Here is a 13,300-nt window from a genome sequence, read left to right as displayed (position 1 = left end):
TTTTTCAGTTAATCTTAATCTGGATATTCAAGTTTAATAGGGATGGTCAGAAAGTCTCCCCCGCTTCCCCTTTCAGTAGCACAAGCTACTTCTCGCACAGATTCTTTTACTGAATGAATAAGAGAATTAAGCTGTATTTTCAGGTTCGGATCCTAATTACTAATTTACGAGGGTTGACTGAAAAGTACTGCCTCCATCCTCGTACCTCTTCAACAGTTGGCAATATTGGTATGCGGTATGTAGTGGCTTGTTCCGTAGCCTCTTCTCTACAGCTGCAGTTGGCGGGAAGCCTTAGCATTGAATGGTTGTGATTTTACAGTGTAAGGTATGGAACCCTGCGCAGACGGTCGGTTAATGCGATTTAAGCAGCACGCAGTCATTGAATTCTTGACAGCAGAAGATATCGCCCCAAAGGTGATTCATCAGAGAATGAAACAGTTTATGGTGATTGTGTTGATGTGAGTACTGTGCGTCTTTGGGCGAGTAAATTTACAGATGTCGAGGCGGGAACATCTGACCTGCGTGACAAACAAAGAGTTGGACGTCCTGTGACAGCAACCACCGAGTTTCACGAGCAAATGTTGACATACTGATTCAGGACGATCGTCGTATTACTCAGAGAGAAACTGTAAGCACAACACGCATTTCACAAGAACATGTGGGTCATATTATTACTTTTCTTGGATATCGGAAGATCTGTGCACGACGGGTACCCCCTGTGCTGACTCCTAAAATGAAAGTGCACAGACTTGAAATTTGCCAGGAACTCCTATCGCGTAACGAGAATGTAGGTGACGCCTTTCTCCATTCAATCATGGGACATCATTATGCTTCTGACGAAGACGTTCAGAGAACTGAGAGACTGTAGTTGCGGAAACAGAGTGTGAAAATGGCTCTGAGCACTATGGGACGTAACTTCTGAGGTCATCAGTCCCCTAGAAAGTAGAGCCACTTAAACCTAACTAACCTAAGGACATCACACACATCCATGCCCGTGCCAGGATTCGAACCTGCGACCGTAGTGGTCGCGCGGTTCCAGACTGAAGTGCCTAGAACCGCTCGGCCACAACGGCCGCCTCAGAAATGTATCCAAATGGGTGGTGATTATGTGGAAAAGTGAATCTTACTAATTAAAGATCACATTTAAGGATTATTTGTGCGTTTGATTTCTTAAAATATTCCCATCCAAACCCAATTAACGAAGGTGGAGGCATTACTTTTCATTCAATCCTCGTACTTCAAAAAGTAGTTTGGTTATAAAAGTCGAGAGTTAATGTGATTTGTATTAATTTGGTTGTCGCAAAGTACTCCACTCCTCACTCCGTTGATGTTGCTGGAGTTAACACGAGTTTGCTATTTTGTTAAACTACACAAGCGAAAATTCTCACTAACAACAGACAGTATTGAAACATGATAAACTGAAGAATGAAAATGTTGGTTAGTAACGCAGTAGCAGCTGTTTACTATGTATTCTAGAAAGATTTACTGTTGGGTAATTCGCACTTGGTTGCCAGTAATCACCTAACTATTCATGTAACCTTGGTTGCCACTGAGTACGTAACTATTCGTGTAACCTTGACTGTACAATAATGGAAACCTGCCATTTTTTGTCCCTGCCGGAAAGAGAGAGTATCGTGTTACTGTAGAGCAGACACACAGCGTGTTCGAATAGCTTCGTTACGTCTAAAGCCAGGGGACAAGGGCAGAATCGGCAAGCCCTCGCTGAGTGGGAGAGCGAATAATGCTGCCCGGGATTGCATAAGAAGCGCAGCGCAGTGCAGTGCAGGCGCGTTGCGCAGGTCGTTAGGCGGAGAGCGGCGGTCAGACTGCGCCGTGTTTACCCTGCATATTCGGCGGTCGCTCGGCGCTTTTATTGTCCGGCGTCTGTTGTCGCCATCTATTGACTTTCGTTTATGGTCCGTGTACCTAGCGCAGAGCCACATAATGGAATCCGCGGGCATCGCGCCGGGACTAAATACAATGCGGCTGCGCGCTGCCCGATGAATTGAGGGAATTCGCCGCTCGCGGCAGCTAGCTGTATCTGCTCGCGGGTCGCCGCACTCGCTGCGGTTTCTCTGCAGGGGTCGTGCGCTGAGGGTCGTGGAACGCGACCCGCGCCACGCCGGGCGCACCAAATATGTGTGGCGATTAGCCGACTGATGACATCTGTGTGCGCATGCTGTTCAAATTGTAGGTAGCCTGTGTCGAAATTATTCCTTATCGACTGCGAGGTAACGACCGATAGCAGACGGCGAGCCAGCTTGTTAATAAACAGACCAGGCCCAGGCCCTGTGAGTATCAGCAAAGAGATGGCTGGACTGTCAGCCGTATCACAACTGCTGGACCAACCACAAAATCCATTGTGTGAACGTACACCAATTATCTATTGAGTTCGATGAAAGCTCTGACAAATTTCAGATACCGTAGGTTTATTAAGTACTAGCTGCTCCCGGTTACGCGTTACTATAGCTCAGTCTGGTTAAATGGAAAATTAAGAAAAGAGAGAGCATTCGTTTCTAATATTATGGAAGATGGATCTACGTCCTAAACTCCTTCTCATTCCTGTCTCTAAACATCTCCTTATTTTGACCATCTCTTGTTTCCTCTTTCTCTATCACCTTCTCACTGTCTTTCTGTCCGTCTTCTCCTCTCTGTAATTTCTTCCCCCTTATCTCTCCCTCTCTCAGTGCATTGTGTCATCCACCATTTCTTTGTGCATCTTCTCCTCTCTCCTCTCTCTTTCCTCTATCTCTTCTCCTCTCTCTGTTCACCACTTCCTCCCTTTTCACATGTCCATCCTCTTCTACCCATCTATCTCTCCATCTTCCCCTCTCTCTGTCCATCTCATCCTCTCCAATTTCTATCTCTATTTCCTCGTACCACTCTGTCCATCTCCTCCTCCTCCGTGATGACTGGGTGTTGTGTGATGTCCTTAGGTTAGTTAGGTTTACGTAGTTCTAAGTTCTAGGGGACTGATGACCATAGATGTTAAGTCCCATAGTGCTCAGAGCCATTTGACCCATTTTGTTTCCTCCTCCTCCCTCTCTCTGACCATAGACTTGTTTATTGTTATTGTGTACTCAGATTCTGCAGTAATATTCTAATTATAAGCCAGTAAGACATAAATAACACTCTACTGTTTGCTAACAACGTTCCACTTATGTCCGTCCGAATGTTCTGTTGACAGACACACGTGTTTTACACACTTACTGAAGTACATGTGGGATACGTTGTCACGAGCAGTTTCATGCTGTTTGTTCAAAAGATTGAACCTTCGGAAGTTCATTGATACGTATATATAATATTTTTATTTATTTTGTATATAACATGAGTTTATATACTATACGGCAATCAAGCAGGCGTACATAAATACAAGCGTGTTCGAATGCAGCATTACACCAAAGGTTCAAAGTAATCAAGGAAATACTTTCGGAAATACACGATTTTCGACAAACGAATATATGCATTTTTATTTTCATAGACCGAGTACATCATTTTAGTAATAAACCAATAGGGTCCGCCCTCTAATCTGTCATAGCTGCGGTGAAAAATGTTTGGGGAAGAAAACAAAATTGTGTTACTGCAAGTAGTCGGACCATTTTAATCCATTTTCAGTTCCGAAAACCCCACGAATGGAGCTCAAAGTCCATTATGCATAATTTAGGTGTAAGTTTAGGTGTGTATGTTCTGACGTAAGAATGGGTTGAACTTGGTACACATATGAGTTATTATTTGAAAGAAAATTGCCAGGTGAGCAATAAATTATTAGTAACACATGCGACGGTTCCTTTGAAAATGCTGAGACAGATAGCCTTCCCTGAACATCATCAACCCGAGGTTTTGTTTAGTCTAATGATTTGTCATCGAGAGTACATTAACCTCTAATCTTGCTACACTTTCTACTTAAATAACTCAGCAAAATCTTGTGGGTCATTTTAAAAACGCTTTTCGTATGCCTCTAAGTTCTGATAAATGATTCGCCGCCTTCCAATACACATACCGCATATTGCAACTTTCATACGCACAGATATTTCCATTAGTGACTGAGTTCAACATTACATTCAGTATTTACGTCTCCGTAAGGTTTCTCGGTGTAATATATCTTGAAAGTCTCAGCAGGTTTGGTGCTGGACCCTAAAATAAAAGTTATTTGAATCACATTGATTTTAGGATCCCTCACCACACCCGTGGAGACCTTAAAGTATTTACGCCTTATGCAGACTAATAATTATAGTTATTACAACTCGTTAGTTCTTAATTTGGTTAGAACCTTGGAGCAGTTCTTAATGTGGTTAGAACCTCGAAGTAAACGTGGCAAGAGCTAGTCATTAACGGTTATTTTCTCCTGAGAAACAGTGCAGGTGCTGATGTGTGGATGCATGGACGCAAAATGGTCAGCCTATACGGACAGGCACAGTCAACTTAGTGTTGCAGCAGTAGCTGTGCAGAAACCATCAGATAGCAAAGTTTGTCATGTGTCTGGGAAGACAGACTGATGCAGGGAAAAACAACCGACTCACTGATGTGTCTACATGTTAAGATACCAAATATAAAAATATCTGCATTTATACCTCACTAGTTTTAAATTACCCTCAGTCGTAGGGTAGGGTGCGAGCAATTGTGCTCATACGTAGATTGCAGACTGTGAAGCAAGTTCCATTAATCAGAAGAGTTCAACGAGGAATGCTACTATGATTAACGGGTGCCTACTGCGCTTCCCCGAATGATGGACTGTTATTAATCTAGGAAATTGCCCACTGCACTTTGAAACCACGAGAAATGTGCCCTGTATTGGCTAAAGAGAGGCAAACAAATGGAACTACCAAGGATACTATGAACTGAGGCCGATACGAAAACATAGTAAACGATTGCAAATAACTGCTGTGGTAAAATTAATGGGACACTTCGGGCACAGACAAGAGAATATATGAATTTCCCCCTAACGTCAGGCAGAGGCTAAAAATGAGATTTCTTAACCCGTAGATTCTTGGTTCAAGAATCATAAAAGAAGGTTGTATACATGGAAGAATCCTGGAGATACTAGAAGGTATCAGATAGTTTATATAATGGTAAGACAGAGATTTAGGAATCAGGTTTTAAATTGTAAGACATTTCCAGGAGCAGATGTGGACTCTGACCACAATCTATTGGTCATGAACTGTAGATTAAAACAGAAGAAACTGCAAAAAAGGTGGGAATTTAAGGAGATGGGGCCTGGACAAACTGACTAAGCCAGAGGTTGTACAGGGTTTCAGGGAGAGCATAAGGGAACAATTGACAGGAATGGGGGAAAGAAATACAGTAGAAGAAGAATGGGTAGCTCTGAGGGATGAAGTAGTGAAGGCAGCAGAGGATCAAGTAGGTAAAAAGACGAGGGCTAGTAGAAATCCTTCGGTAACAGAAGCCATATTGAATTTAATTGATGAAAGGAGAAAATATAAAAACGCAGTAAATGAAGCAGGCAAAAGGGAATACAAACGTCTCAAAAATGAGATCGACAGAAAGTGCAAAATGGCTAAGCAGGGATGGCTAGAGGAGAAATGTAAGGATGTAGAGGCTTACCTCACTAGGGGTAAGATAGATACTGCCTGCAGGAAAATTAAAGAGACCTTTGGAGAAAAGAGACCCACTTGCATGAATATCAAGAGCTCAGAAGGAAACCCAGTTCTAAGCAAAGAAGGGAAAGCAGAAAGGTGGAAGGAGTATATAGAGGGTCTATACAAGGGCGACGTACTTGAGGACAATATTAAGGAAATGGAAGAGGATGTAGATGAAGATGAAATGGGAGATACGATACTGCGTGAAGAGTTTGGCAGAGCACTGAAAGACTTTAGTCGAAACAATGCCCCGGGAGTAGACAACACTGGGACTACTGACGACCTTAGGAGAGCCAGTCCTGACAAAACTCTACCATCTGGTGAGCAAGATGTATGAGACAGGTGAAATACCCTCAGGCTTCAAGAAGAATATAATAATTCCAATCCCAAAGAAAGCAGGTGTTGACAGATGTGAAAATTACCGAACTATCAGTTTAATAAGTCACAGCTGCAAAATGCTAATGCGAATTCTTTACAGACGAATGGAAAAACTGGTAGAAGCCGACCTCGGTGAAGATCAGTTTGGATTCCGCAGAAATGTTGGAACACGTGAGGCAATACTGACCCTACGACTTATCTTAGAAAACAGATTAAGGAAAGGCAAACCTACGTTTCTAGCATTTGTAGACTTAGAGAAAGCTTTTGACAATTTTGACTGGAATACTCTCTTTCAAATTCTAAAGGTGGCAGGGGTTAAATACAGGGAGCGAAAGGCTATTTACAATTTGTACAGAAATCAGATGGCAGTTGTAAGAGTCGAGGGGCATGAAAGGGAAGCAGCAGTTGAGAAGGGAGTGAGACAGGGTTGTAGCCTGTCCCAGATGTTATTCAATCTGTATATTGAGCAAGCAGAAAAGAAAACAAAAGAAAAATTCGGAGTAGGTATTAAAGTCCATGGAGAAGAAATAAAATTGTTGAGGTTCGCCGATGACATTGCAATTCTGTCAGAGACAGCAAAGGTCTTGGAAGAGCAGTTGAACGGAATGGACAGTGTCTTGAAAGGAGGATATCAACATCAACAAAAGCAAAACGAGGATAATGGAATGTAGTCGAATTAAATCGGGTGATGCTGAGGGAATTAGATTAGGAAATGAGACACATAAAATTGTAAAGGAGTTTTGCTATTTGGGGAGGAAAATAACTGATGATGGTCGAAGTAGAGATGATATAAAATTTAGACTGGCAATGGCAAGGAAAGCGTTTCTGAAGAAGAGAAATTTGTTAACAACGAGTATAGATTTAAGTGTCGGGAAGTCGTTTCTGAAAGTATTTGTATGGAGTGTAGCCATGTATAGAAGTGAAACATGGACGATAAATAGTTTGGACAAGAAGAGAATAGAAGCTTTCGAAATGTGGTGCTACAGAAGAATGCTGAATATAAGATGGTTGGATCACATAACTAACGAGGAGGTATCGAATAGAATGGGGGAGAAGAGGAGTTTGTGGCACAACTTGACAAGAAGAAGTGACCGGTTGGTAGGACATGTTCTGAGGCATCAAGGGATCACAAATTTAGCATTGGACGGCAGCGTGGAGGGTAAAAATCGTAGAGGGAGACCAAGAGATGAATACACTAAGCAGATTCAGAAGGATGCAGGTTGCTGTAGGTACTGGGAGATGAAGAAGCTTGCACAAGATAGAGTAGAATGAAGAGCTGCATCAGACCAGTCTCAGGACTGAAGACAACAACAACAACAACAACAACAACAACAACAACAACCCGTAGAGTGAGTTTACATATTGCCTGGCTGCTCATGGCTCGTATGCTACGTATCTATACAAAATCAATTGCCCGCGACAATGTGGACACTCCAAAACACGTTCTACGAAGATGCGACGGGTAATGGCCGTTAGGCATAAAGGTTGTTCGATCCCAGCTCAGCATTAAGGAGCGAATCTAACTGGGGCGTATCCAGGAAGCGGGAGAAGGACTTCACAAGTTGCCTAACAACACGTCAGCATGCTGCCATCTCTGCTAGGCAACGTACTCTGCTGGTGGACGAAAGATAACTGAGATCGGCGACCACTGAACGAAACGGTTTCTCAAGAATTTACATTTCGCATGCGCGAGTGATCACGGAAGTGTGGCTTCTAAGACGTAACAGTGACTCGTGGACTTGGTAGCCAGAGTGGAAATGCTGCTAATATGCTGCCCTACTCCCATGGAATCCAATAGACCATGGTTATTGACCAGAGTAGCATAGTGGAGGATCTAGTAGCGGCAACAACCATCTACAGTTGAAATGCACCAGAATAAATGAATAGAAAAAGAACAGATTCTGTCTTCCCAACAGTAATATTAGTATTTGGGTAATTGGTTAATGTGTGTGAAATCTTATGGGACTTAACTGCTAAGGTCATCAGTCCCTAAGCTTACACACTACTTAAACTAAATTATCCTAAGGACAAACACACACCCATACCCGAGGGAGGACTCGAACCTCCGACGGGACCAGCCGCACAGTCCATGACTGCAGCGCCTAGACCGTAATTGGTTAAGTGTTTTATTGTAGTTTTGTAGTAGTAGAAGTACTTGTAGGACTAGCATATTCGTAGAAGTTGTTCTTTTAATTAAGTTCATGTAATACAAAATTGATATGTAAATTTATTATTATCCATGAAAATGTGATATGTATGGCTTGTTTTCGTTTCTCAGATACTGGGCTGTAATTGTGACGAATAAACAAATAACAAATAAATGCCCCAATGCTGCTTCCATCCGTCCTATACTGTAACTGCAGCGTAAGGGACTGTCCTTCCCCAGCGGGATCGTTTATATATTTTCGTAAACCCTTAGCTAAACGTCCATCGAGTGTTGATAGTTTTCGGCTGAGAAATATTGGAACATTCGTAGTTGCGCTCTGCTTTCCGCCTCAAATGGTGTGTTACTCAAGTCACTGTCCTGGCTGCGGTCGCAAGGATTTTCGCCAGTTTGCGAACCTGCAAGGTACAAAGCTTTGGGTGTTCAAGGATTCTACGACGTGCTCGGCGGAACGAGCCCATGTGTGTGCCACGGTTTCGCCCAGTCTGCTATACCTGTATATGACAACCATTATAAAGAAGTAATCACGTTATATGAAGTCAGTAGCAGTGATGCATTGACGCAATGCATGTCTTATGAATTTTCACCAACGTCAGACGCCAAAGTGACTCAATAGGTCCGTTATCTGAAGGATGGAGAAAATTATGTCCGTGGCTCCTTTGAAATAACTAAGGCTAAAGATGAAAAAACTTTCAAATAAAAGAAAAAAACTTTATCTTGTGGATTTTACTGTGGTGAACGATATCAAAAGAGCTACACAAAAATACACTGAATCTCCAAAGAAATTGGTATAAGCATACGCATTCAAATAGAGAGATATCTAAACAGGCAGAATACGGCGCTGCGGCCAGCAATGCCTATGTAAAACATTTGTCTGTCGCAGCTGTTACAACTGGTACTGCTGCTAAAATGGCAGGTTATCAAGATTTAACTGAGTTCGAATGTGGTGTTACAGTCGGCGCACGAGCGATGGGATGCATCATCTCTGACCTACCGACGAAGTGGGGATTTTCCCGTACCACCATTTCACGAGTGTAAGGTGAACATCAGGAATCCGGTAAAACATCAAATCTCCGACTTCGTCACGGCCGGAAGAAGATCCCGCAAGAACGGACCAACGACAACTGAAGAGAATCTTTCAATGAGACAGAAGTGCAATCCTTCCGCAGATTTTAATTCTGGGCCATCAACAAGTGTCAGCGTGCGAACCATTCAACGACACATCATCGATACGTGCTTTCGGAGCTGAGAGTCCACTCGTGTGTCGTTGAAGACTGCACGACACAAAGCTTTACGCCTAGCCTGGGCCCGTAAACTAAGAAATTGGACTGTTGATGACTGGAAACATGTTGCCTGGTCGGAAGAGTCTCGTTTCAAACTGTATCGAGCTGACAGACGTATATGGATATGGAGACACCTTCATAACCCATGGACCCTACATGTCAGCAGTGGACTGTTGAAGCTGGTGGAGGTTCTGTAATGGTGTGGGGGGTGTGAAGTTGGAGCGTTATGGGACTCCTGATATGTTTAGATACGGCTCTGACACATGACACGTAAGTAAGCATCCTGTCTGATCACCTGCGTCCATTCATGTCTGATATGCATTCTGACAGAATGGGGTAATTCCAGCAAAACTATGTGACACTCCACAAGTCTAGAATTGCTACAGAGTGGCTCCAGGAACACTCTTCTGAATTTAAACACTTCCACTAGCCATTAAACTCCCCAGACATGAACATTTATTGAGCATATCTCGGATGCCTTGCAACGTGCTGTTCAGAAGAGATCCCCACCCCCTAGTACACTTATGGACAGCCCCGCAGGTTTCGTGGTATTATCTCCATCCAGCATTATTTAAGATATTAGTGGAGTCCTTGCCACGTCGTGTAGCGGCATTTCTGCGTGCTCGCTGGGGACCTGCACGGTATTAGGCATGTGTACCAGTTTCCTTGGCTCTTCAGTGTAGCTTCACTTTTACCACTCAGTACTTTCAACAATATACTTTTGAAACTTCCATGGTTCACATGTCAGACGGTATTCGGCTTAGTAAAAATATGAATTTAAATTTCGGTAGCAGTGGTTTACTTATTAGTATCTACCGTGGTAAGTTATTTGGCTTTTAGGATTGGATCTTTACTCTGTGGCAGAGTGCTGGCTCTGAGCACTATGGGACTCAACTGCTGTGGTCATAAGTCCTCTAGAACTTAGAACTACTTAAATCTAACTAACCTAAGGACATCACACACATCTATGCCCGAGGCAGGATTCGAACCTGCGACCGTAGCGGTCGTGCGGTTCCAGACTGTAGCGCCTTTAACCGCTCGGCCACTCCGGCCGGCGGCAGAGTGCGCGTTGTTTTAAAACATCCTGGCAGATTAAAGTATTTACTGACTGAGTACTTTAATATGGGTCCTTTCCCTTTCTTGGGAAAGTGCTCAATCGAATGAGCGATCCGAGCGGAACTCACGACCCGCCCTCAGATCTTCACATCCGCTAGTACTTCGTGAAACGCCTGAATCGCAGATTCGAGACCGAGTCCAGAGCACAGCTTTAATATGTCAGGAAGTTTCAGATAAGCGGATATTCCGTTGCAGAGTGAAATTTTATGTTGGAAACAAATCCCAACGATGTGGCTACGCCATATGTCCCCCATATCAAGTTCTTCCAGCAATGCTTGTCTCGCGTACAGGAGAACATCTGTGAAGTATGTAAGGTACAAGATGTATTAGCGGGAGTAAAGGTCTGAGGGCATGTCCTGAGTCATTTTTGGATAGCTCAAGTAACTGAGCACTATTCAGTGAAAGGCAAAGATCCCAGATTCGAGCAAGGTCTTGTACATTGTTTTTATATGGAAGTAAGCTATTTTGGCTTGTCTTCGTTAGGCGCAACAAACTCGTATATTCGCAAATACATTCCTTTACCATCTCTACACTTTGTGTTAAGCTCACTTCTGCAAGATGTTTCCTTACGTATCACAAATGTAATTTAAAAAAGGCACTTTTGTTGGTCCTTTCATTTAAAAACTGTTTTAATTTCAATCAAAATTAGACTGTGAGTGAGAGGTAGGTTTGATTTAATTCAAGGAGGAGATTTCTTAGTCATTAAGTGACAAAAGGGATCAATATTGCATTTCTTTTCTAGCCGAAACGCTGGAAAAGAGCAAGAAGTTAAACCGTTTGATGCACCTCATGATTAGCTTTTGGAACACCTTCTTTGTTTTTTACATTAAAATTTGTGTGATGTTAGTGAGGAACAAAGTAGGCGCCGTCATGATGAACATAGCACAAGTGCCTCTCGAATATTGATATCACGATCGACTTCTGTTGGTCAATTCATGGAGACGTACAACAGGCATATCTTCGAAAAATAACCATATTTGTTTCACAGGGAGGAAGAAACGAATTATAGAGCAAATGGCTCATGTTTCCTATGTAATAAATTGGTATTTCCATGTTTGTGCTGCGGTAGTGGACTACCTTTGTTCATTATGAAAAGTTAAATTACTTTTCTGCTGCATCTATTAATACTCCAATCATAATTAAAGAATTCGTAACCTTTATGAAAACCTTGCAGAAAGAATAAAAATATTAAACTTTCTCTCACAAGGACCAAAAAGTTACAGAGGACTTGCATCAGGGATGCCACCTGTCATCGACACGTCATACAATACTGGGTGATTCCTTGATGATGTTAAAAATTGTCAGGAATGATGGAGAAGGGTAAATGTATCAATTTAAGGTAATGAACCCTGATCCGGAAACGACTGAATTGAAAGTCATAACAAAAAATCGTTGTGGTACCTCTGACAACGGAATACATGTACGTGTTCCTTTGTAGCTGAGATTGTAGGGCAAGCAACTTTAAAATGTCGTAGTATGGACTAAAATAAGAAAAAAAATCCAATAAGTATGGTCTCTAAAATCAGTATCTTAAAGGTTTCGGGAATGATTCAGTATTCCACTACCAAAGTAATCGGAGTGTATTTCGCTTATAAGTTTGGTCTCGGTCGCTTCCTGACCTGGGTCCCTTACCTCAGATAGGTATATTTGCCCTCTCCACCAGTCCTGAAAGCTCGTAACATCATCACGGAATCACCCAGTATATGCAGAGAAAATGGTGGAAACTTGGATGAAGATGTGTAGAAACACGGGAATCCCAATTAATTATGGTACTGTACATCCACAGTCCTTTGCTCACGACAAATTAATTTTGGGAGAGATGTGAGAAGACGTATTATCACAAGGAAATTAATAGAGCAGTTTAAAATGTTTTCTTTAGTTCAGCATGAATAAAACAAAATACATGGTGTAAGACGGAACAGGTCAGTACTTGATACAAGAAGGAATACTGATAGCAGTTGCGCATAATGAACATTACAGGTTTCTAGAAGTAATAGTCACACGAAAAGGCAAACAATATAAAGAAAGTAATTCAAGAGTAATAAATGGAAATACCACTACTGGAACATAAAATTGTGCATCATGGTATGGACAAATTAGAAAAGAAACGAAAGAAAAATCTTCGAAATAATTATTAGAAGCATTATAACTTATGGATCGGAAGTATCGACAGTAAAATCCCACTTAATGAAAAGATTAATGTTAGTTGAGAAGGACTATGGAGACGGTCTACATGAATATCGAAGTGGGAAGGGTCAGCAATCACGTTAATAGAAGGAAAATATGTGCCAAAAGATCAATTATTGATTTTGTGGGAAACAATAACTCATATGTTACGGACAAAGGACAAAAATGTTGGAGAAGAGATTGCCATGACGAAGCATGAAACGGGAACTACGACGAAGTGAACAAATTTACATCACCAGCAGTCTTTTTAAGACCCCTGCCTGGTCAGACTATTAAAAATGTACAGGAGATCTTCACAACAACAATTGACCCAGCAAGGGACAAAATAAAAATAAACAAAGTAAAGGCTACAAAAAATGTAGTTGTTGTAGATCTCGCAACAGAAGAAGACAGGGACAAAATACTAAATAATTCCAAACTCAATAAGGCCATTAAATGTGAACCTCCCAAGAAAAGAAATCCTCTGGTAATATTGTATGATGTACCTGTGGCACTAACTGAAACCGATATCTATGAAACGATGTATAATCAAAATTTTGAGGATATCGAATGGGAAACATTCAGAAACGAATTTA

Source organism: Schistocerca piceifrons, chromosome 4 (assembly GCF_021461385.2).
Source record: "Schistocerca piceifrons isolate TAMUIC-IGC-003096 chromosome 4, iqSchPice1.1, whole genome shotgun sequence".
NCBI lineage: Eukaryota > Metazoa > Arthropoda > Insecta > Orthoptera > Acrididae > Schistocerca > Schistocerca piceifrons.
The sequence above is the reverse complement of the archived record's forward strand: the minus strand, read 5'-3'. Positions refer to the sequence as shown.